The sequence below is a fragment of the Schistocerca serialis genome, chromosome 5, assembly GCF_023864345.2.
Source record: "Schistocerca serialis cubense isolate TAMUIC-IGC-003099 chromosome 5, iqSchSeri2.2, whole genome shotgun sequence".
Classification (NCBI taxonomy): Eukaryota; Metazoa; Arthropoda; class Insecta; order Orthoptera; family Acrididae; genus Schistocerca; species Schistocerca serialis.
Window position 1 is genome coordinate 25371721 of NC_064642.1, and position 25626 is coordinate 25397346.

Consider the following 25626-nt stretch of genomic DNA (forward strand, 5'->3'; position numbering starts at 1 on the left):
CGTCAATGTCGAGCCGTTGCGTGAAACTGAGGTCAAAAGGAGAGTAAGGCAACCTGGGCGGCTGTGCGTGAGGTGGTGCGTCTGGAGTCAAAGACATGTGACCACCCAAAAAGCCACTGGATACGCTGCACTTGCACGAGAAATGACTTAATAAATATCTATTCTAATTCATAAACCAAATTTAGAAACTTAATGCACTGAAACTAAGCATCGGATTACAATACGTCAATGGAAAGAATATCTCGGCAGTAGCTTGCAAAAGTCTCGTTCGAAAGGTATGTCAGTAGAGCTTGTCATTTTGCGAACTTTTTCACAGAGGACTGAAAGAGAAAATAGAGAAGGTCGAAGAAGAGCACCGCTTTTCGTTAGAGGTTGTAATCGGGAACGCCTGGGAAATGCACATCGAAATGCAGTGAGAGACACTAAAACATAGGCGTCGCGCTACACAGTTTGCTGTACTGTTCAAATTTCTAGAGTGTCGACCAACATATTGCTTCCTTCTCCGTGTATTTCGCAAAAAGAAAGGTAAAGTTAAAGTAATTCGGGCTGTCAGGGAGGCTTTTCAACAATACTTCTTACCGAGCACCTTTCGTGAGAAGAACAGGAAAGGAAGAAAATGGCGGTGTTAGCAAAGTACCCGCCGCCACAGACCAGCAAGGTGGCTTGCGGATTATGGATGTAGCTGTGAAACCAGCGGCGAAGCGGTGACCTGCTGCTCTTTGTGCTGTAAGATTAACGACTACATTTTGCACCGTTAAGAATCCGGTATTGTCGATACGTATGCCCGTTACAAATTGTTGGTTGCTTGTTACCGTCGTTACTGAACGCCATTACAGATGAAACACTTCTTTGCTCGCCAAATATTAGTCGCAATTGGGAATAATATTGACATAAGCTGTACTAGGTATTGAGAGGATAGCTGTTGGTGACACATGAAAATTTGTGCCGTTTCGGGAATCGGACACGGATTTCCCGCTTATCCCGAGCGCGCTGACAATCACGCCTATCTATACTCCTGGAAATTGAAATAAGAACATCGTGAATTCATTGTCCCAGGAAGGGGAAACTTTATTGACACATTCCTGGGGTCAGATACATCACATGATCACACCGACAGAACCACAGGCACATAGACACAGGCAACAGAGCATGCACAATGTCGGCACTAGTACAGTGTACATCCACCTTTCGCAGCAATGAAGGCTGCTATTCTCCCATGGAGACGATCGTAGAGATGCTGGATGTAGTCCTGTGGAACGGCTTGCCATGCCATTTCCACCTGGCGCCTCAGTTGGACCAGCGTTCGTGCTGGATGTGCAGACCGCGTGAGACGACGCTTCATCCAGTCCCAAACATGCTCAATGGGGGACAGATCCGGAGATCTTGCTGGCCAGGGTAGTTGACTTACACCTTCTAGAGCACGTTGGGTGGCACGGGATACATGCGGACGTGCATTGTCCTGTTGGAACAGCAAGTTCCCTTGCCGGTCTAGGAATGGTAGAACGATGGGTTCGATGACGGTTTGGATGTACCGTGCACTATTCAGTGTCCCCTTGACGATCACCAGTGGTGTACGGCCAGTGTAGGAGATCGCTCCCCACACCATGATGCCGGGTGTTGGCCCTGTGTTCCTCGGTCGTATGCAGTCCTGATTGTGGCGCTCACCTGCACGGCGCCAAACACGCAAACGACCATCATTGGCACCAAGGCAGAAGCGACTCTCATCGCTGAAGACGACACGTCTCCATTCGTCCCTCCATTCACGCCTGTCGCGACACCACTGGAGGCGGGCTGCACGATGTTGGGGCGTGAGGGGAAGACGGCCTAACGGTGTGCGGGACGGTAGCCCATCTTCATGGAGACGGTTGCGAATGGTCCTCGCCGATACCCCAGGAGCAACAGTGTCCCTAATTTGCTGGGAAGTGGCGGTGCGGTCCCCTACGGCACTGCGTAGGATCCTACGGTCTTGGCGTGCATCCGTGCGTCGCTGCGGTCCGGTCCCAGGTCGACGGGCACGTGCACCTTCCGCCGACCACTGGCGACAACATCGATGTACTGTGGAGACCTCACGCCCCACGTGTTGAGCAATTCGGCGGTACGTCCACCCGGCCTCCCGCATGCCCACTATACGCCCTCGCTCAAAGTCCGTCAACTGCACATACGGTTCACGTCCACGCTGTCGCGGCATGCTACCAGTGTTAAAGACTGCGATGGAGCTCCGTATGCCATGGCAAACTGGCTGACACTGACAGCGGCGGTGCACAAATGCTGCGCAGCTAGCGCCATTCGACGGCCAACACCGCGGTTCCTGGTGTGTCCGCTGTGCCGTGCGTGTGATCATTGCTTGTACAGCCCTCTCGCAGCGTCCGGAGCAAGTATGGTGGGTCTGACACACCGGTGTCAATGTGTTCTTTTTTCCATTTCCAGGAGTGTATTTTTTTTTTTTTTTAATTTTAAATAAAGGGCTTCCATCGTCCCCAGCCGTACGTGCTTCCAGGACTGATCCAACCCTCCAGATGCCATAGTTTCTACGTCCACTTTTGCTCACTGCAAGAAAGTAACGATACAAACGTGTTCAACGTTAATATTATCGTCATTTTTTCCCGTTTACAATGCCCGTCCATTCAGACACTGTAAAATACAAACTTCTTTGCTTGTACAGCAAGTTGTGTGTTTGACTGTGCTCGTGTGGAATCCGCCATTTAACTGGGTACTCTTTCGCGAAGAGATTTTTCTGTTCTACGTATTGATACAGAATTACGAAATGTTCAAATGTGTGTGAAATCTTATGGGACTTAACTGCGAAGGTCATCAGTCCCTAAGCTTACACACTACTTAACCTAAATTATCCTAAGCACAAATACACACACCCATGCCCGAGGGAGGACTCGAACCTCTGCCGGGACCAGCCGCACAGTCCATGACTGCAGCGCCTTATACCGCTCGGACAGAATTACTACAGCTATACTGGAGTCAATGATAACAGCAAAAGTTGCAAGAATTGAACTCGCCCTGTCAAAATAATTCCAATATAGAATCGCCGCGCCACTGCCTCACGTAATCCACCCCAGACAGACACGGCACTTCTGCCGCAACGGCGGCAAGCGTTTGCAACAGCGGCGGACACTGGCGTGTGAAACGGAGGATTCTGTGGATTACGAATACTGCGAACTCCGTACGAATCGGACATCATCAGTTGCTTGCGGAAAAGGAATCATACCGACAGACGAAATGTATTCGGTACTGCTTTTCGCTATACACTTTTTCCGCTGAGAATAAAACATTTCAGGGATACGAACATTGCAAATTCGGCGCCAGCGTGCGGGAAAGAAGACGTTTCCCTTGCTCCGAGTCCGCCGAGGGAAACAAATCGGTGGAATACGAAAACAAGCGACACGGTCTGAATTGGGCTCGAACTGCGTCCGAGAAACGAAAGATGCGAGTAACGAAACGCTGAATGTTTCAGACAGTAACGGAAAGGTACTTCTAGCCTTGTTGAATATTCGTTGTTTTGTAACAAATGCGTACTATATGCAACAGCTCTAACCATTAGCTAATGGCAGCAGCAAATGTTGTATTGGATGAGCAAGTGATTCTTTTTCTGGGATACGATGTAACTTCGATTGTTTCAGTTGATGAATGACGCAACCGGACACAAATACTTTTTAAATTATCTATTTTAGTGCTATGACCAGTTTGGGTCTACCATGCCCATCTTCAGATGGCTAATATTTTTCGTTATGTAGATATTTTTATCAACAGAATGTCGTCTGCTCCACATTGCACAAGAGTATTTGAGTACTTAGTGCTACTCTATATATATATTGCCGCAGCTTTTATGTTGGACATATGGAGTTGCGGGAGAATATCGGTTTGGTAGTAGGAATGAGAGAGGAGAAAAAGTGTGTGTGTGTGTGTGTCTGTGTGTCTGTGTGTGTGTGATGCAAAGTAGTTGTGTTCACTTACAGATGTTCCAGTAGATGTACTGATCCATATGGTTTTCTAGCTCGATGTCTATGTTCTTAAATTCCACCACCGCTCACATATTGTAATTAAATTACTGTGTCACACTTTATAACACTCTTAAACTGTGTGTTGGATATCGCAGGTTTATTATACGCTTGATGTTTTCGTTTACAATGCAGATATTATCATTATGCAACGATACAGAGATGTTGTTCATTAAATATTGACTAAGTATTTAAACAAATCAAAGATGATATGTTGGGATGTGCAAAATGTAATATGTTAATGACAGAAAAATGTTTGCACCTGAAGCGTAAAATTATTATTAAAAGACAGCAGGATATATTGTTTTCTTCTTCTTTTTCTTTTACTGACAGTGGAAATTATTGGCTAAATACTTTAAAGTTAGCTGACTGCATACTATAAAGTAGGTATATACGAATTCACGTTTATAGATACAGATATTTGATCATCACTACAGTTCGTAAATTAATAGCAGGAAATACAAAATTAAGAAGTTGGAGTGTGGGGTAAGAGCAAGACATTTGTTCATCATGGTAGTTTATATTTATAAAATTATATACTTGTATCTTAAACTGCAGTGTTGTGACTGATAGGGCTGCAATTTGTGTTTGATTTCTGTGAAAATCGCAAGGAAGTTATTTATAAAATGTTTATTGACTAGCTCCTGCTTCCCGTTCAATGTATTGGGGTCAGCTGAGGGTACGACGATATATTTCTGATTGCTCTAAGAGGTCCATTTTCTTGCCTTTGTTAGTCGTATGTACACTACTGGCCATTAAAATTGCTACACCACGAAGATGACGTGCTACAGACGTGAAATTTAACCGACAGAAAGAAGATGCTGTGATATGCAAATGATTAGCTTTTCAGAGCATTCACACAAGGCTGGCCCCGGTGGCGACACCTACAAAGTGCTGACACGAGGAAAGTTTCCAACCGATTTCTCATACACAAAGAGCAGTTGACCGGCGTTGCCTGGTGAAACGTTGTTGTGATGCCTCGTGTAAAGAGGAGAAAAGCGTACCATCCCGTTTTCGACTTTGATAAAGGTCGGAATGTAGCCTGTCGCGATTGGGGTTTATCGTATCACGACATTGCTGCTCGCGTTGGTTGAGATCCAATGACTGTTAGCAGAATATGGAATTGGTGGGTTCAGGAGGGTAATACGGAACGCCGTGCTGGATCCCAACGGCCTCGTATCACTAGCAGTCGAGATGACAGGCATCTTATTCTCGCGGCTGTAACGGATCGTGGAGCCACGTCTCGATCCCTGAGTCAACAGATGGGGGCGTTTGCAAGACAACAACCATCTGCACGAACAGTTAGATGACGTTTGCAGCAGCATGGACTATCAGCTCGGAGACAATGGGTGTGGTTACATTTGACGCTGCATCACAGACAGGAGCGCCTGCGATGGTGTATTCAACGACGAACGTGGGTGCACGAATGGCAAAACGTAATTTTTTCTGATGAATCCAGGTTCTGTTTACAGCATCATGATGGTCGCATCCGTGTTTGGCGACATCGCAGTGAACACACATTGGAAGCGTGTATTCGTCATCGCCATACTGGCGTATCACCCGGCGTGATGGTATGGGGTGCCATTGGTTACACGTCTCGGTCACCTCTTGTTCGCATTGACGGTAGTTTGAACACTGGAAGTTACATTTCAGATATGTTACGACCGGTGGCTCTACCCTTCATTCGATCCCTGCGAAACCCTACATTTCAACAGGATAATGCACGACCGCGTGTTACAGGTCCTGTACGGGCCTTTCTGGATACTGAAAATGTTCGACTGCTGCCCTGGCCAGCACATTCTCCAAATAACTCACCAATTGAAAACGTCTGGTCAATGGTGGCCGAGCAACTGGCTCGTCACAATACGCCAGTCACTACTCTTCATGAACTGTGGTATCGTGTTGAAGCTGCATGGGCAGCTGTACCTATACACGCCATCCAAGATCTGTTTGACTCAATGACCAGGCGTATCAAAGCTGTTATTACGGCCAGAGGTGGTTGTTCTGGGTACTGATTTCTCAGGATCTATGCACCCAAATTACGTGAAAATTTAATCACATGTCAGTTCTAGTATAATGTACTTGTCCAATGAATACCCGTTCATCATCTGTATTTCTTCTTGGTGTAGCAATTTTAATGGCCAGTAGTGTAACATCTGTAAGTCGTCACTAATGTTAGAAACAGAATGTCCATACTGGTTCATTTTTTTGTTTTTTTTTTTTTGGTCATCAGTCTACTGACTGTTTTGATGCGGCCCGCCACGAATTCCTTTCCTGTGCTAACCTCTTCATCTCAGAGTAGCACTTGCAACCTACGTCCTCAATTATTTGCTTGACGTATTCCAATCTCTGTCTTCCTCTACAGTTTTTGCCCTCTACAGCTCCCTCTAGTACCATGGAAGTCATTCCCTCATGTCTTAGCAGATGTCCTATCATGCTGTCCCTTCTCCTTATCAGTGTTTTCCACATATTCCTTTCCTCTCCGATTCTGTTTAGAACCTCCTCATTCCTTACCTTATCAGTCCACCTAATTTTCAACATTCGTCTATAGCACCACATCTCAAATGCTTCGATTCTCTTCTGTTCCGGTTTTCCCACAGTCCATGTTTCACTACCATACAATGCTGTACTCCAGACGTACATCCTCAGAAATTTCTTCCTCAAATGAAGGCCGGTATTTGATATTAGTAGACTTCTCTTGGCCAGAAATGCATTTTTGCCATAGCGAGTCTGCTATTAATGTCCTCCTTGCTCCGTCCGTCATTGGTTATTTTACTGGCTAGGTAGCAGAATTCCTTAACTTCAATGACTTCGTCACCATCAATCCTGATGTTAAGCTTCTCGCTGTTCTCATTTCTACTACTTCTCATTACCTTCGTCTTTATCCGGTTTACTCTCAAACCATACTGTGTACTCATTACATTGTTCATTCCGTTCAGCAGATCATTTAATTCTTCTTCACTTTCACTCAGGATAACAATGTCATCAGCGAATCGTATCATTGATATCCTTTCACCTTGTATTTTAATTCCACTCCTGAACCTTTCTTTTATTTCTATCATTGCTTCCTCGATGTACAGATTGAAGAGTAGGGGCGAAAGGCTACAGCCTTGTCTTACACCCTTCTTAATACGAGCACTTGGTTCTTGATCGTTCACTCTTATTATTCCCTCTTGGTTGTTGTACATATTGTATATGACCCGTCCCTCCCTATATCTTACACCTACTTTTTTCAGAATGTCGAACAGCTTGCACCATTTTATATTGTCGAACGCTTTTTACAGGTCGACAAATTCTATGAAAGTGTCTTGATTTTTCTTTGGCCTTGCTTCCATTATTAGCCGTAATGTCAGAATTGCCTCTCTCGTCCCTTTACTTTTCCTAAAGCCAAACTGATCGTCACCTAGCGCATTCTCATTTTTCTCTTCCATTCTTCTGTATATTATCCTTGTAAGCAGCTTCGATGCATGAGCTGCTAAGCTGATTGTGCGATAATTCTCGCACTTGTCATCTCTTGCCGTCTTCGGAATTGTGTGGATGATGCTTTCCGAAAGTCAGATGGTATGTCGCCAGACTCATATATTCTACACACCAACGTGAATAAACGTTTTGTTGCCACTTCCCCCAATGATTTTAGAAATTCTGATGGAATGTTATCTATCCCTTCTGCCATATTTGACCGTAAGTCCTCAAAAGCTCTTTTAAATTTCGATTCTAATACTGGATCCCCTATCTCTTCTAAATCGGCTCCTGTTTCTTCTTCTATCACATCCGCCTAATCTTCACCCTCATAGAGGCTTTCAATGTATTCTTTCCACCTATCTGCTCTCTCCTTTGCATTTAACAGTGGAATTCCCGTTGCACTCTTAATGTTACCACCGTTGCTTTTAATGTCACCAAAGATTGTTTTGACTCTCATGTATGCTGAGTCTGTCCTTCCGACAATCATATCTTTTTCGATGTCTTCACATTTTTCCTGCAGCCATTTCGCCTTAGCTTCCTTGCACTTCCTATTTATTTCATTCCTCAGCGACTTGTATTTCTGTATTCCTGATTTTCCCGGAACATGTTTGTACTTCCTCCTTTCATCAATCAACTGAAGTATTTCTTCTGGTACCCATGGCTTCTTCGCAGCTACCTTCTTTGTACCTATGTTTTCCTTCCCAACTTCTGTGATGGCCCTTTTTAGAGATGTCCATTCCTCTTCAACTGTACTGCCTACTGCGCTATTCCTTATTGCTGTATCTATAGCGTTAGAGAACTTCAAACGTATCTCGTCATTCCTTAGTACTTCCGTATCCCACTTCTTTGCGTATTGATTCTTCCTGACTAATGTCTTGAAATTCAGCCTACTCTTCATCACTACTATATTGTGATCTGAGTCTATATCTGCTCCTGGGTACGCCTTACAATCCAGTATCTGATTTCGGAATCTCTGTCTGACCATGATGTAATCTAATTCAAATCTTCCCGTATCTCCCGGCCTTTTCCAAGTATACCTCCTCCTCTTGTGATTCTTGAACAGGGTATTCGCTATTACTAGCTGAAACTTGTTACAGAACTCAATTAGTCTTTCTCCTCTTTCATTCGTTGTCCCAAGCCCATATTCCCCTGTAACCTTTTCTTGTACGTCTTCCCCTACAACTGCATTCCAGTCGCCCCTGACTATTAGATTTTCGTCCCCCTTTACATACTGCATTATCCTTTCAATATCCTCATACACTTTCTCTATCTGTTCATCTTCAGCTTGCGACGTCGGCATGTATACCTGAACTATCGTTGTCGGTGTTGGTCTGCTGTCGATTCTGATTAGAACAACCCGGTCACTGAACTGTTCACAGTAACACACCCTCTGCCCTACCTTCCTATTCATAACGAATCCTACACCTGTTATACCATTTTCTGCTGCTGTTGATATTACCCGATACTCACCTGACCAGAAATCCTTGTCTTCCTTCCACTTCACTTCACTGACCCCTACTATATCTAGATTGAAACTTTGCATTTCCCTTTTCAGATTTTCTAGTTTCCCTACCATGTTCAAGCTTCTGACATTCCACGCCCAGACTCGTAGAACGTTATCCTTTCGTTGATTATTCAATCTTTTTCTCATGGTAACCTCCCCCTTGGCAGTCCCCTCCCGGAGATCCGAATGGGGGACTATTCCGGAATCTTTTGCCAATGGAGAGATCATCATGACACTTCTCCAATTACAGGCCACATGTCCTGTGGATACACGTTACGTGTCTTTAATGCAGTGGTTTCCATTGCCTTCTGCATCCTCATGTCGTTGATCATTGCTGATTCTTCCGCCTTTAGGGGCAATTTCCCACCCCTAGGACAAGAGAGTGCCCTGAACCTCTATCCGCTCCTCCGCCATCTTTGACAAGGCCGTTGGCAGAATGAGGCTGACTTCTTATGCCGGAAGTCTTCGGCCGCCAAAGCTGATTATTTATCTAAATTTGGGCAGTGGCAGGGATCGAACCCGGGACCGAAGACGTTTTCGATTACGAATCAAAGACGCTACCTCTAGACCACGGGTGATGCAACTGGTTCATATGAGTGGCTATTGCGCATTTATTTAAATTTTTTAGTCTCAAGGCATTCATGTATTGTCTGTTCAAGATAAGAGCTGGGGCAATTACTATTGATAATCTTGTAAATTCCTGACTCTTCTAGGCCTAGGCTGGTGGCTTTGGTATTTTAGATAATGTTATGCTGCACAGCGTTATCTGTGACGATTGCCGCAGCTTTTATGTTGGACATAAGGAGTTGCGGGAGAATATCGGTTTGGTAGTAGGAATGAGAGAGGAGAAAAAGTAATTGAGATCCGCAGTAAATTTCCGTTAGTAATCGCGAATACTCTGTTCCAAAATGACAACAGGAGGATGTATGCTGGGAAAAGGCAGGTAGGTGCAGGAAGATTCCAGTTAATTAGATCACCATCAGGGAGAAATTTCGAAATTAGATACTGTATAGTAAAGTGTAACCAGGGACAGATAAAGACACAGATCACAATCGAGTAATGATGAAGAGCAGACTGAAGTTTAACAGACTACCCAGGAAGAATGAATGAGTAAAGGAGTGGGATACCGAAATAGTGGGAAATGAAGAGTTATGATTGAAGTTCTCTGAGGCTATAGATACTGCGATAATTAATAGCTGAGTAGGCAGTTTAGTTGAAGAGGAATGGGAATATCTAAAAAGGGCAATCACAGAATTTGGAAAGTTGAATGTAGGTACAAGGAAGGTAACTGCGAAGAAACCTTGGCCAACAGAAAAAATACTTCAAATGATCGACAAACGAAAAAAGTACAAAAATGTCCAGGGAAGTTCAGGAAGACAGAAATACAAGTAAATAACAAAAAAATAGGAAGAACAGGGAAACTGAGGCGAAATGGAAGCAGGGAAAATGTGAAGAAATGTAAAAGGAAATGATTGGCGGAAGGAGTGACTAAGCATATAGAAAAGTCAAAACAACGTTTGGTGAAATTAAAGCAAGGTCGATAACAGTAAGAGTATAATGAGTAGTTCTACTGTCAAATGCAGAGGAGAAAGTGGATAGGTTTAAAGAGAGCATTGAAGGCCTTTATGAGGAGGATGACTTAACCGAAGACGTGATAGAAGACGAGAAGGAGTCGACAGCAAAGAGATAAGGGATTCAATATTAGAGTCAGAATTTAAAAGAGCATTAGGGAACTCGAGATCAAATAAGGCAGAAGGAATGGATCACATTCCATCGGAATTTATGAAATCATGGGGGAAGTGCCTAGAAAATGGCTATTCACATTGGTCAGTAGAATATGACTATATAGTATTAGACTTCCTGAAAAACATGATTCACACAATCTGCAAATCGAAAAACCAATGACAGAAATAAAAGGGAGGTTCAAGAGTGGAATTAAAATTCAAGATGATAGGATATTAATTATAAGATTCGCTGATGACGTTACTATCCTCACTGAAAGTGAAGAAAAATTCCAGGATCTGTTGTATGGAATGTACAGTCTAATGAGTACAGAATATGGATTAAAAATAAATCGAAGAAAGACGAAGTAATCAGAAGTAGCAGAAATGAGAACAGCGAGAAATTTAACATCAGAAATACGGATCACGAAGCAGGTGAAGTTCAGGAATTCTGCTACCTAAGCAGCGAAATAACCCATGACAGGGGAAGCAAGGAGAAAATAAAAGGAAGACTAGCACGGGCAAAAAGGGCGTTCCTGGCCAAGAGAAGTCTACCAGTATCAAACACAGGTCTTAATGTGATGAAGAAATTTCCGGGAATGTACGTTTGGAGCAAAGCATTGTACGGTAATGAGAAAACCAGAATAGAAGAGAATCGAAGCATTTGAGGTGTGGTGCTACACAAGAATGTTGAAAATTAGATGGACTGATAAGGTAAGCAATGAGGAAGTTCTCCGCAGAATCGACGAGGAAAGCAGTTTATGGAAGACACTGACAACACGAAGGCACAGAATGATTGCAGATCTGTAAAGAAATCAGGGAATAACTCCCACGGTACTAGAGGGAGCTGCAGAGGATAGAAACTATAAGGCGAGACCTGGAATGGGATACGTCCAGTAAATAATTGAGGACACAGGCTACGAGTGCTACTCTGGAGTGAAGAGGTTAGCACAGAATAGGAATTCGTACCGGGCCGCATCAAATCCGTCAGAAGTCTGTTGACTGAAAAAAAACTATGCAGCAAGAGCAGGGGAAATTATTTGTTACGCGTGGTTGTGAAATGGGGCAGAGAATTTCACAACCGGCAATAAATGGGAAGGGATTTCCAGAGCCGACAGTTGCCTTAAACTGAAGGGAAACCTTCGAAAATTGAAAATATTAACTGTGTGTGTTTTTAAAGGGTTATCATGTATTTACAGTCTAAAGTTGACCTTCATCACGGCTCTCATTCAGAAAAACGATGCACAATCTCCTAAGATAGTAGAAGACACCGAATGGATTTAAGTGGAGGCACTGACGCGAACACCATGATGCTTCCATCACTACATGAACATCGCATAATGAGTAAGCACGCCAGACTGCAGACACCGTCCCCAGATAAAAATCTGTTTTAAGAGCTTAATTATGGGACCCTCTGTATGGAAGACCTCCGGAAATCTCATATGGTATGTACAAATAATGTCATTATAAAATATATCCAAATATTGTATTTTCATCTGACCAACATGGTGAAGTTTTAGGGTTATATTATTTTGATGGAAAGAGAAAATATAAGGCTTTGATACACCATGGGTGCGAGAATGATAGAGGGATAGTGTAATTTTAGAAGCTGTCTGAAAATTTCAGTTGATTTGAGAGGCACCCACATGCCTTGCTCATACCGTGGCATCAAGCAGTCAGGCCTGGAAGATGAGTGGTCTGCCAAGCGAGTGGATTTGTTGTTATTTCTCGTGTAACATCAATGACTGATTATGAGCTCTAGTACCCACAATTAAGCTACAAATTATTCTCCTGTTCGAATATTACGCAACGGAAACGGATAACGCACATCTGACTATTAGTAATTTACACAACTCTGATTGTTCACTACGCTCTGGCAATACCACATTTTCTTTCTTACCCAACGGCTTTGACCAACACGTGGCCATTGCACTGAATATGGATGGCGCACACATCATAAATTCTGGGTATCATGACTACACACTATTTGATGAACAAGGCCACCAATTTTTTTTTCTTTTCACTATCTTTTTTATTCCGATAAATTCTACTATGGTTCAAAGATAACCTAAACACACCATTACATTTTATACAACAATTACACATGAGAAACTCCGCCCAGGGGGCATGGCTTTACATTGGTGATTCTCTATTTTATTGTCTCGTAATTATCTAACGCTACAGTGCGCTTTCTGGATAGGATGGTGGATCTTTTGCTGTATCTCACACTTCGACTCTCACACCCATCATCACGAAAATTTCTCCAGACCGAGCGGTACAAAATGGAACATGCATAACACACTGCATCTGAACCTATCTTGCTACTCTCCCATGCGAACCACACATACTTAAATTACTTTTCTTTCCTACTACGAACTCTGGAGGATATATGCACGTCTTCCTGTGCAATGCAAGCGAAGTGGCGTTGCTGGATAGACGGCTGACTCACCTTGCTTCTCTCTCAGAGTATTAGAGTTTGAATCCAGCATCACACGGAAACGTAACACGCAAAGTAATATTAAGAACATATTCGTCACATACGCAAGTCCTCAAATGATAACATGGACGAGTACTTCTCTTTATCCTTTGTCTCATACACAGATTGAGACTCACTCAGTACTCAGCACGTGGAAGTACTCGTCTCCGATTTCAAGTCCTGCGCACGCCATTTCTTAAATATTCCCAACTTATAGTACACACGCCAGTAATTCAGCTTAACTTTAGCACTCGGAAGTATTTCAACTTAGTACTAGCACTAGCAAGTATTTCAACTTATTGCTACACGTGGTTTCATTGTGACCGTTGGTCACTTCCGAAGATTACTACGATCCCCTTAATATTACCTGCCTGACATTTAATTCTCCCCACAAAAGTTCCTGAAATAGAGAAATAATTATTCCAGACTACTCTTAAATATTACACATGCGTACCATGCTCTCCACTCTTTTGTCTTTACGGAGCACACCTAAGACAGGTCTTACCAACACTAAATCCAGCGCCAGAATGCTCAAACATGGCCTTTCTTCAGGTCATCTCGCACCTCTACCGAAGTGGGGGAGCACCATGCTACCGTATTGGTCAGCCACATTTCAGGTGCTCAAAGCTCAGGTAAATTTCATCTCTTTGGTTCCACCAAAGGTGACCAAAGGACCGTCTCAAAGATGGTCATATATTGCACATTCACTATTTGCGGTTAGCAGACGACCATACATTCATTCTTTTCATAGATCTCACCAAATTGGGTGAAGGGATTTATTTTGTGGGAGTGTACATGTGATGAATTAAATAAATAAATTGTCATTCTTTCCTACACTGTCATCTGGCTTCGGTGTATTAAGTGAAATTGAGTTATTATTACAAAAAATATGTTGTTCTGACAAGAATAACGAAGAATGCTGTACCTATTTTCAATGTCGGGCGGTACTGTACCCTTTCCGAATCATTTAAGGGGACCGTGGAGCATCGAGATCCCTGGATTGCGGATGTAGATTTGAGGCCTAAAGATCAAAGATCTGCCGCTTATACCCGGTTAGTTCTGGAATTTTCATCTCTTATTACTTCCCTCACATTTGAAAATATTTGTTAGAGTGAAAAATCAAGAGTTCCACCGTGATTCGGAGACCACGTTTAATGGTAAATCCCTCTTCCCTCTTCACCCCGCTGTGTAACTGGCTGGGTAGGTCAGTTCAGAGACGAGAGGAGGGCAAAGGCTCACCATAGGAGGGTGCCCAGTAAAGCACTGTGGCACTCAAACCAATGTTAGCGTCGACAACAGCTTTATCTTTCTTTTCTTTATATAAGGAGCGTAGAGTTTCTTTTCTTTCGACATTCGTAAAGCGAACGCATTAGGCGGAAAGGAAATGAGAAGAATTAAGCAAAATTTATGAGTTGTGGAAATACGTGACGAGCGTTTTCAGTGCGGCGGCCAGTAGCAGCGTGTGCTGGAAAACCTCCCGGCTGCTGCTGGCTGGCTGGAGCCTGGAAGACGCGCCGTGACGTAGCGGGCCGGCAGCTGCCCGCTGTGGAGGCCCGGCGCGCCGCAACGCGTGGAACGTTGCCGCCCACAGCTCCGCAGCTGGGCAGCTGGGCGACCTCTCGGCTAAATGCGGCCTAGCCGCAGCGACCCGCCGAGTCGCTGACCTCTGTGCAGAGGCCCGCCAAACATCCGAGACCAAGCGCCTGCACACAGAGAGTCGCCTCAGTGCTCATCACAGCTTTTCATCTAATTGCTTTACCTATAACTTTGTATTCACCTTAATGGAATTAAATAAATAAAAATGCATTACGCAATAGAGTAAGGTAATTGATAAAGACGTAATCGCAGTAAAATCTGGTACCGGAGGGCTGGTCATTATTTCTGAAAAGTGAAAAGTAGAATCTGTACAGACTGGCTTCCATACTAAATTAGGAAACACTATAGCCTCTTGGCTCGGGGTATGGTTTAACTTACGATTGCGTGAGTCTTCAGTAGTTGGATGATATTTTTTTCTATCTGGGAGACGAGCAAAAGACCTCGCAGTGGACTACCCATGCTAGATTTAGCTGTTCCCTTTTGGAAGCATACACAAACATTCGGCGTGGGCTACCTAATCCGGAATCATTTAACTGTCGGTATAAATTTTCAGAGGACTCCTTCAAGTTCTTTCTGAATTGCACGAACTTATCAGAATGTCTTCTACGACGTCTCGGAACTTTCTCTCGACAACACATAGTACACGGATCAAAAAAAGTTTTCTATCACCTCGTATCCGAAAGTTCCGCAACCTGTGCAAAAAATTCGAATAGCGATCAACAGAAACATCATTTCCGCCCTTTTTATTGTTCATGAAAACAACACATTGGATGTTGTACCACCATACAACGAAACCTTCAGAGGTGGTGGTCAAGATTGCTGCACACAGTTACCTCTAATACCCAGTAGCACGCCCTCTTGCATTGATGCATGCCTCTATTCGTCGTGGCATACTCTCCACAAGTTCATCAAAGCACTTTTGACTCAGATTGTTCCACCCTTCAACGGCGATTCGGCGTGGATTCCTCAGAGTGGTTGGCAGGTCACGTCGTCCATAAACAACCCCTTCCAATCTATCCCCGGCATGTCCGATAGCGTTCATGTCTGGAGAACATGCTGGCCACTCTAGTCGAGCGATGTCGTTATCCTGGAGGAATTCATTCACAAGATGTGCACGGTGGGGGTGCATTGTCGTACATGTAGACGAATGCCGATATGGTTGCCCTATCGGTCGGAGGATGACATTCACGTATCGTACAGCCGTTACGGCGCCTTCCATGACCAATAGCAGCGCATGTCGGCCGTACATAAAGCCACCACAAAACAGCAGGGAACCACCACATCACTGCACTCGCTGGACAATGTGTCTAAGGCGGTCAGCCTAACCGGGTTGCCTCCAAACACGTCTCTGACGATACTCTGCTTGAAGGAATACGCGACGTTCATCGGTGAAGAGAACATGATGCCAATCCTGAGCGGTCCATTCGGCATGTTGGTGGGTCCATCTGTTTCCCGCTGCATGGTGTCGTGGTTGCAAAGATGGACCTCGCCAAGGACGTCGGGAGCGAAGTTACGCATCATGCAGCCTATTGTGTACAGTTTGAGTCGCACCACAACGTCCTGTGGCTGCACGAAAAGCATTACTCAACATGGCGGCGTTGCTGTCAGAGTTCCTCCGAGCCATAATCCGTAGGTGGCGGTCATCCACTGCAGTAGTAGCCCTCGGGCCACCCGAGCGAGTCATGTCATCGACAGTTACTGTCTCTCTGTACCTCCTCCATGTCCGAACAACATCGCTTTGGTTCACTCCGCGATGCCTGAACACTTCCCTCGTCGAGAGCCCTTCCTGGCACAAAGTAACCGTGCAGACGCGATCGAACCGCAGAATTGACCGTCTAGGCATGATTGAACTACACACAACACGAGCCGTGTACCTCTTTCCTGGTGGAATGACTGGAACTGATCGGCTGTCGGACCCCCTCCGTCTAATAGGCGCTGCTCATGCATGGTTGTTCACATCTCTGAACAATCAAAGGGACTTTGTCTATGATACAATACCCACAGTCAACGTCTATCTTCAGGAATTCTGGGAATCGGGGTGATGCAAAACTTTTTTGATGTGCGTAAATAGCAGACACCAGATTTGCGACACAGTGCAGTATACCTAAAACTAAAGTTTACTTATGTCTATATGATTTATAGAGTAGGTAGAACACATGACTAAATTTGTGGAATATTAGGGGAGTACGAGGTGTAGAATTCAGTACTCAGAGCTGGCAGCAGCAGCGACTCCAACTCCACAGTATATCGATTTGAAATGAACGTGGGTGACGGATATGGTCGCGGAATTTCACGCCCCTTCAGCTATTTAGCGAAGTTCGTCGCCCGCAGTGAGTGGCGAGTGATGGCATACAGGTTTCTCGGTCGCTGTCAACAGAAATACTTCAGTTTATCGATGAAAGAGGAAACTACAAAAATGTTCAGGAAAATTCAGCAGTACAGAAACACAAGTCGCTGAGAAATAAAATAAATAGAAAGTTCAGAGAAGCTAAGAAGGAATGGGTGCATGAAAAAGTGGAAAAATCAAAAACAAATGAATGCAGGAAGGACTGACTCAGCATATAGGAAAGTCAAAACAACTCTCGGTGAAATGAAAAGCAAGTGTGGTAATATTAAGAGTGCGATAGGAATTCCACTGGTAAATGCGAAATAGATAGCCGATAGGTAGAAAGAGTACATTGAAGGCCTCTACGAGGGGAATATTTGTCTGATGAGATAGAAGAAGAGACAAGAGTCGATTTAGAAGACATAGGGGATGAAGTATTAGAATTAGAATCTGAGTGAGCTTTGGAGGAGTGAAGATCATATAAGGCTGAAGGTACAGACAACACTCGGATTTCTAAAATCATTGGGGAAGTGGCAAGAAAACGACTATTAACGTTGGTGTGTAGAATGAATGAGTCTGGCGACATACCATTTGACTTTCGGAGAAATATCATCCACGCAATTCCTAAGACAGCAAGAGCTGACAAGTGCGAGAATTATCGCACAATCAGCTTAACACCTCATGCCTCCAAGTTGCTGGTAAGTATAATATAGAGAAGAACGGAAAAGAAATTGGAGGGTCTATTAGATGACGATCAGTGTGTCTTTAGGAAAGACAAAGGCACCAGTGAGTCAATTCTAAGGTTGAAATTTATAATGGAGACAAGAGTAAAGAAAAATCAAGGCAGGTTCATAAGACTTGTCAACATGACAATGTAAAATGGTGCAAAATGTTCGAAGAAAAGTAGAAGTAAGCTATAAGGAGAGACGGGTAATATACAATATGTACAAAAGCCAAGAGGGAGTAATAAGAGCGGACGACCAAGAACGATGTGCTCGCATTAAAAAGGGTGTAAGGGATGTGGCGTTTCAGCTCTACTGTTCACTCTGTACTTAGAAGAAGCAATGGTAGAAATAAAAGAAAGGTTAAAGAGTGGAATTTAAATTCAAGATGAAAGGATATCAATGGTAAGATTCGCTGATGACATTGCTCTCCCGAGTGAAAGTGAAGAACAATTACATGATATGCTGAATTGAATGAACAGTCTAATGAGTGCAGAATATGGATTGAGAGCGAACAAAGACGAAAGTAATGAGAAGGAGCAGAAATGCGAACAACGAGAAACTTAACATCAGGATTGATGGTCACTAAGTTGATGAAGTTAAGGAGTTCTACTATCTACACAGCAGACGGAGCGAGAAGGACGTCAGAAGCAGACTAGCACTGACAAAAAGGGCATTCCTGGCCAAGAAACGTCTACTGGTATCGAACATAGGCCTTAATTTGAAGAAGAATTCTCTGAAAATGTACGTTTAGCACAGCATTGTGTGATGGTGAAACATGGACTGTGCGAAAACCGAAACAGAAGAAAATGAAGCATTTGAGATGTGGTGCTACAGTCGAATGTTGAAAATCAGGTGAACTGATAAGGTAAGGAATGAGGAGATTCTGCGCATAATTGGAGAGGAAAGGAATATGTGGAAAACACTGACAAGGAGAAGGGACCGCATGATAGGACATCTGCTAAGACAACAGGAAATGAGTTCCGTGGTACTAGAGAGAGCTTTAGAGGGCAGAAATTGTAGAGGAAGACAGAGATGGAATACATTTAGCAAACAATAGATTATATAGGTTGGAAGTGCTATTCTGCCATGAAGACGTTGGCAGAGGAGAGGAATTCGTGGCGGGAAGCATCATATCAGTCAGGAAACTGATGATTTAAAAAAAAATATTTTCAATGACTGAGAAATCTAGAGAACTTGGTGTCCAGGACAGTAATCGAACAGCCTGTGTACTGAGGCAGATCAGGAGAGCAGAGGCAACATACTGCCTTGCGCTACATTATTGAAAGATAACGTCAAGGGAACCTCCAAGAATGAGCAAAGCCATCTGCATCGACAGGTCAGAAATCCAGCTCGTGTTGTTTACACTAGTAGCTTTTAACAAAGGAGATAATCCTATCGCATAGCCGCTGCCACACCAATACCATAAAGCTACATGAGGGCTCTTACGGTGATGTCGAATGCCGTCTGTTTCCTCGCAGGCTCCACTAACGGGTATGTCCATCGTTACGGCCTACGCAGAAGGGGGCACCTCCTGAAATACGACGTGGTGCTACTCCTGCACCCAGATTTTGTGGCTGTGCACAACCCACGCCACGACCCTCTGCTGACGTGTGAAGAGAAGCCGCGAAAACGGTCGCCATGCTGACAGTCTGTTGTGATCCACACGTGCCCGTGTGGTCTTGTCACAAAACGAGCCCGTTTCCTTACTCAAGGCCTGTACGTCGTTATGCGATATTGTGCGACCGAGCGAAAAACATACCAGCCTCTCGGGTGCTAGTCTCGTGGGGCTGTTTAAACCCTCATTGGCGTTGAATATGGCCGCTCTGATCCCATCACTTGTGTATGCAGCAGACACTTGTAGGATCACGACTGACGCGAACAGCAGTATCGTGGAACCGCATTCTCCATAGGCCATCTTCCTTGCGCACTCGAATTCCGACACGTGCTGGAGAACGTTTCTCCTTGTTACGCGGTACATAACATGATCTTCTCACAAACAAGTTTCTTTTAAGTGCGACTTCTGAATGACAAATCCGCTGCGTAATCGCTTTTAACGTACAGATTGTAGAGTCGTACCTCCTTTTCACACCTGCGGTGAAGCTAATGATTTACATGGCTAAATTGTGTAATACACATCATGCCAATTTGTCCTTTGTTTGCATGCGATCCTCATGGTGTTATAATTTTAATGATCAGCAGCGTAAAAGAATACAGAAAGACCTGTCCAGAGAGGTGTCAGCACCGAGAAAAATACTTAGTGAAAAAAGGAACAGAACAAATGGGACTGGCCGTAACTGAGACAAAAGCTAATGAAGTATGGATTGACCACTGAGAGAGACGCGCCATTTCAAAGACCCATCCCAACATTTACCTTACGTAATACCGAGCAAGGTGGCGTAGTGGTTAGCACACTGATTTAGGTTCTCGCGATTTCCCTAAATCGGTTCAGGCAAATTCCGGGATGGTTCCTTTGAAAGAGTACGGATTATTTTCTTTCCTACCCTTCCCTAACCCGACTGGCCCGATGACCTCGCTGTTTGACCCCCTACCCGAAATCAACCATCTAACCTACGTAAAGAAAGTCTGGTACAGCAGGAGCGCTACTAAATCCTACACTAGTATCCAATCCCAATACGTTAAGCTCCCTCGACAGGTTTCTTGTGTTTTAATCACATTCATCCTTATTCAAAGTTAATAATAGTTTCAGGTATCATTGTAACTAGTGCTACTACCTTGTATAATTCCAAACCTTGACGACACTGCAGAAGTTGTAAAATTTCTTTGTGTAAGTTTTCTATACAGGTACTAAGGTGTAACTTTTCACTTTCATAAGGTACAATGTAACAAACCTTTACACGAAATTTGCCCAAAGTAAGGTAAATATGCCAGACACCTCCGGATAATACACTATGTGATCAAAAGTATCCGGACACCTGGCTGAAAATGACTTACAAGTTCGTGGTGCCCTCCATTGGTAATGCTGCAATTCAGTATGATGTTTGGCCCACCCTTAGTCTTGATGACAGCTTTCACTCTCGCAGGCATACGTTCAATCAGGTGCTGGAAGGTTTCTTGGGGAATGGCAGCCCGTTCTTCACGGATTGCAGCACTGAGGAGAGGTACCGATGGGGGTCGGTGAGGCCTGGCACGAAGTCGGCGTTCCAAAACATCCCAAAGCGAAAAAAGTGGTCCAACTAAAACATTCATATTTCTTTACGCACTACACGAATATGTAATAAAAAATGGGGGTTCCTATTTAAAAAAACGCAGTTGATATCCGTTTGACCTTTGGCAGCGCCGTCTAGCGGGCCAACCACAGCGCCATCTGATTTCCCCCTTCAAGCTGGACGAGTTTCGTTCTTTGTAGTTTTTTCGTTTGACGCTTATTTCGTGAGATATTTGGCCCTGTCAGTGTCAGTGGACCACCATTTATATTCAGGATGCGTATGTGAACCTAATAGAGGGTTTTTCCGTAACTACGATGTCCACAGTTCACAACGTTGATGGCAAGGAAATCATCGACTTTAAATAAAGCTTGACACTGCACTACAAAAAGCAGGTCTTATCAGAAAGGTATTATGGGAAATCGGTCTCAAAGAATAAAAAAGTAACCTGCCATAATAGCAGTTATTTTGAGCTCAAATATACTGCAGATCAGCCAAGTACAGTCTACATTTCATAGAGGCACGTACTTCTGAAGATTTCTCATTGGCACGTATAACAGGGCAAAAGCCGATTTTACCAACTATTGTTTCTTTTCAAGCATATTCCACCAAAATAGCTGTCAATAAAAAAAAGTTAAGTAAACTGAGGAAGCTGATGCTCTACATACCAGCAGAGGCAAAAGAGTATTGGTCTTAAATAATAAATTGGCCATCCACAGAACAAAATGAAGCACGAGAAAAAGACTTCTAGCTGTAAGGACTGTAAACTCGTTCTTTCTTCCATTTTGTCATAAGTGAAACGATGTAGGAATATTTTGTACTAAGATTTTGTCAGTTGCGTTTGATAACGTGGCATGCACCCAATTTTAAGTATTTTGTATATTAAACACACACAAAAATAAAGCAATACAGATCCAGTACATCTTCTCATCGTTAATACTAACATTTTCACATTTTACCAGTAAAACTGTGATGATTGTGTTTTTCACGGAATAATAATTTTTTTTACATCTCCTGTAACATTTGTATTGTCGTACTGTTAGCTGTTCGAAATAAGTGATTCACATGCTGTCATGAACAAAACGCATATGACCTAGCACATGTGAATAATCTCAATATTTTGATGTCTAACGCAAAACCTACACAGCCCTGAACTAAATAACATCCTAATGTGAATATAACCTGAATGCATAGTCACTGTTCCCTGAGTGCGCAGCACGATGTTCAACTCCGGCCCTAATAATCACTTTGGCTTGTCTGTGCGACAACGGACGAACAGCTGTGTCTTGCAGCTGCTTGCCGACAATAAATCACGCTGCTTTCCCAACCTTTAAATAAATCTTACTATGTTGAATTGAAGCTATTGCGCCAGCTTAACATGCAGTTAACAGTCAGACCTCACAGAGCGAAATGCGATTCCACAATACCTTTCTTGTAAAGCTTTTGAAAAGCAAGTGAGACGTTGGAGGTTAGTGTCTAATAATTTGAAAAAAATTATCTGTACTTCAATTTTTATGTTTTAATTAGTGAAATTAAAAGGATATGAAAAAAACTCCGTGACTGATCATCGTTACTATAAAAAAAACACCAAACGTTAATCTCTTGGAATTAATGTTTTAGACAAAACTTCAAACATTCAAAAAATTAACTCTTTAAATAAAATTTGCGTTCAGTATATAAAGATGAAAAAGGCAAAAGAATGATGTATTGAAACTTCCTGGCAGATTAAAACTGTGTGCCCGACCGAGACTCGAACTCGGGACCTTTGCCTTTCGCGGGCAAGTGCTCTACCAACTTTTTTTTTTAATTCACCAAAAACAGTAACAAAAATGGCTACAATGAAATGACATAAATAAGATGACAGATAATTGCAGTCATAAATTACAGAATTCAAAAAATGAGTCTTTAGCAGTAGCACAATTTAGCACCTTCACTGTCACCTTCAACTGGTGGCAGTTCAGCACGCACATTTTCTTCTTCTGCAGCCGGTTCCTCATCATCATTTCCCAGACCTAAATTAATCATTCAGTAAATCCTTGAGGTGTGTTCCTTCCAGGGTAAATTACATGGACAGAAGTGAAGTCCCGAACACCGACATCGCAAAATATTTCACTGCGTTGTTATTTTTGTCAGTTCCAGCCTTCTAAACGCATCTATAGGGAGTTCAAGATCTTCCTTTATATCAGACACCAGATGTTTCTCGCCATATTCTTGTATCTGCTGTACTACTGATTTATTTTTCATGTGTGACTTGCAGGTGAGGTTAGGGTCGGGAACGTGACCCAATCCATTCCCTCTCTACCAGGAATCCAGTTCCTAACCCATACCCATTCGGTTGAAGACAATTCGGAGCATGTTACCATATTTCTTATTGTGATTCTGATATTTGAGTATTTTCTCGAATTCATTTTCCATATACATCTTGTATTCAATATGTTCATCGCTTCCAAAATTGTTAAAAACATAACTTGTATATTTCCCCATTAACCAAATCACTGCGTTATTTTTTGCCTGAGGGTAGTAACTCTCCTCTGGTCTGAAGAAAATGTTAGTCGGTACATTGTCTGCTGAAGTTCTTGTTATTTGAGCAATTTTCTCCCTGGTCCACCTCCAGTTGATAATCCGGTCTCCACAAGTGTAACGATGAGGCACACTATCAACGAGGTTGCATTTGCTGCAGAGGTTTGTGTCACTTAAACTGATGGCAAAGAGACGCTCATTAGTGCTGATGATGTTATTGACTACCTGCTTTCACACTCTTCTCACGTCAGACGAAAGAACATCACTACTGATGTTTTTCCAGACCACATTCCATGCTATTCCAGCATATTTGGTTTCTATGTTATTTTTCCTTTCATGTTTCCGTCTTTCAGCTAAAATCGCCTTCGCTGTAACGTTTTTGGAGTTTAAAATCTTTTTGCTGAGTTAACTTAGTTCAAATAATACTCCCTAATGTGGTTCAGCTTAAAACTTATTTTTTTGTATATTTATCGGCAGCTCTACACTTTCTGGCCTGACAATATCGTATAGTTTTGCTGTAATGCACCCTGGATCATTACACATTATGCTCCATGTTCGTTTGACATACAGTGCCATCGCTTTAGACTTGATGTCGGTTAGGCCCATTCCTCCATTGCTTGGATCCAAAACTGCTGTCTTCACCGGCACTCGGAACAATTCCCCTTTTCACAAGAACTTTGCTAAGGTGGACATGATCGTTTTCGCCACCATTGATGGAATGGGAAGAACCTGTACTATGTAGTAGGCCTTGGATAAAATATACGTGTTGATAAACAGTATTCTCTGGAACTGGTCTATGCTACGTTGACAGTTTTCAATCAAAGCTCCTTTGATTTTTCTTGCCACCTCCCGCCAATTTATTGCTATCATTTTTAAAAGGGACGTTGTCAATGCCATTCCAAGAGCTGAGCTACCGAAGCACGACTCACGCCCGGTACTCACAGCTTTACTTCTGCCAGTACCTCGTCTCCTACCTTCCAAACTTTACAGAAGCTCTCCTGCGAACCTTGTAGAACTAGCACTCCTGAAAGAAAGGATATATCCTTTCTTTCAGGAGTACTAGTTCTGCAAGGTTCGCAGGAGAGCTTCTGTAAAGTTTGGAAGGTAGGAGACGAGGTACTGGCAGAAGTAAAGCTGTGAGTACCGGGCGTGAGTCGTGCTTCGGTAGCTCAGTTGGTAGAGCACTTGCCCGCGAAAGGCAAAGGTCCCGAGTTCGAGTCTCGGTCGGGCACATAGTTTTAATCTGCCAGGAAGTTTCATATCAGCGCACACTCCGCTGCAGAGTGAAAATCTCATTCTGGAATGATGTATTGCTTTCCTGAGTTCATGCATTTAGGAAATAATGAAACAACAGTACCGTAATAGTCAAACAATTCGAGTACGAAGATTTAAAAATCAAAACTGGAAATATTACCCAAGCGCGACATCCCACTTTCTGCAAAGTTAGCACACGCGGCTGGACATTAACTTCCTTAATAAATTCCAGGTTACAGCAACATAGTTCAAAAACTAGGCCTCCGCAGCAGAACACATGTCTGCTTCCAATCACGCTCGACAATCAAGTCTCTCTCTCATGCGGAGTCACATAAACTTCGAAATACGGGGAGCCATCTTCATATGTATACTCAGGAAAGATGCTTACTGTGACAGATATCGCATACAAAACTGGAACTTCTCATACAGTAACAACATCTCAAAGATTTGGAAGACTCTCGTGGCAGGTTAACGTCATCTGAAACTGAGTGTCGCCGGGACCGCTGCTATTGAAATGTTAATGTCATTTCACCCTACCTACTGTTTCTGACGTTATGACGGCTATGTGTTGCGCCTTTCCCGGTGACACTCCGCAGATAAGGATTTTGACGCCGCCTTTAATTTTTAATGCTAAGTTCCGCAAGTCCTGTTCATTCTTTAAACGTGCAGCTGCGAATGTGTGGTGTGATGATAGGTAGCTTGCTCTAGAAGTGGTAATGCCGATGAGTACGAATAACAGACGTGTAATGTCCGAATACAGTCTTCAGAATGAATCTTCATTCTGCAGCGGAATGTGCGTTGATTCGAAACTCTCTGGCAGATTGAAACTGAGTGCTAGATGTGGACTCGATCTCGGGACCTTTGCATT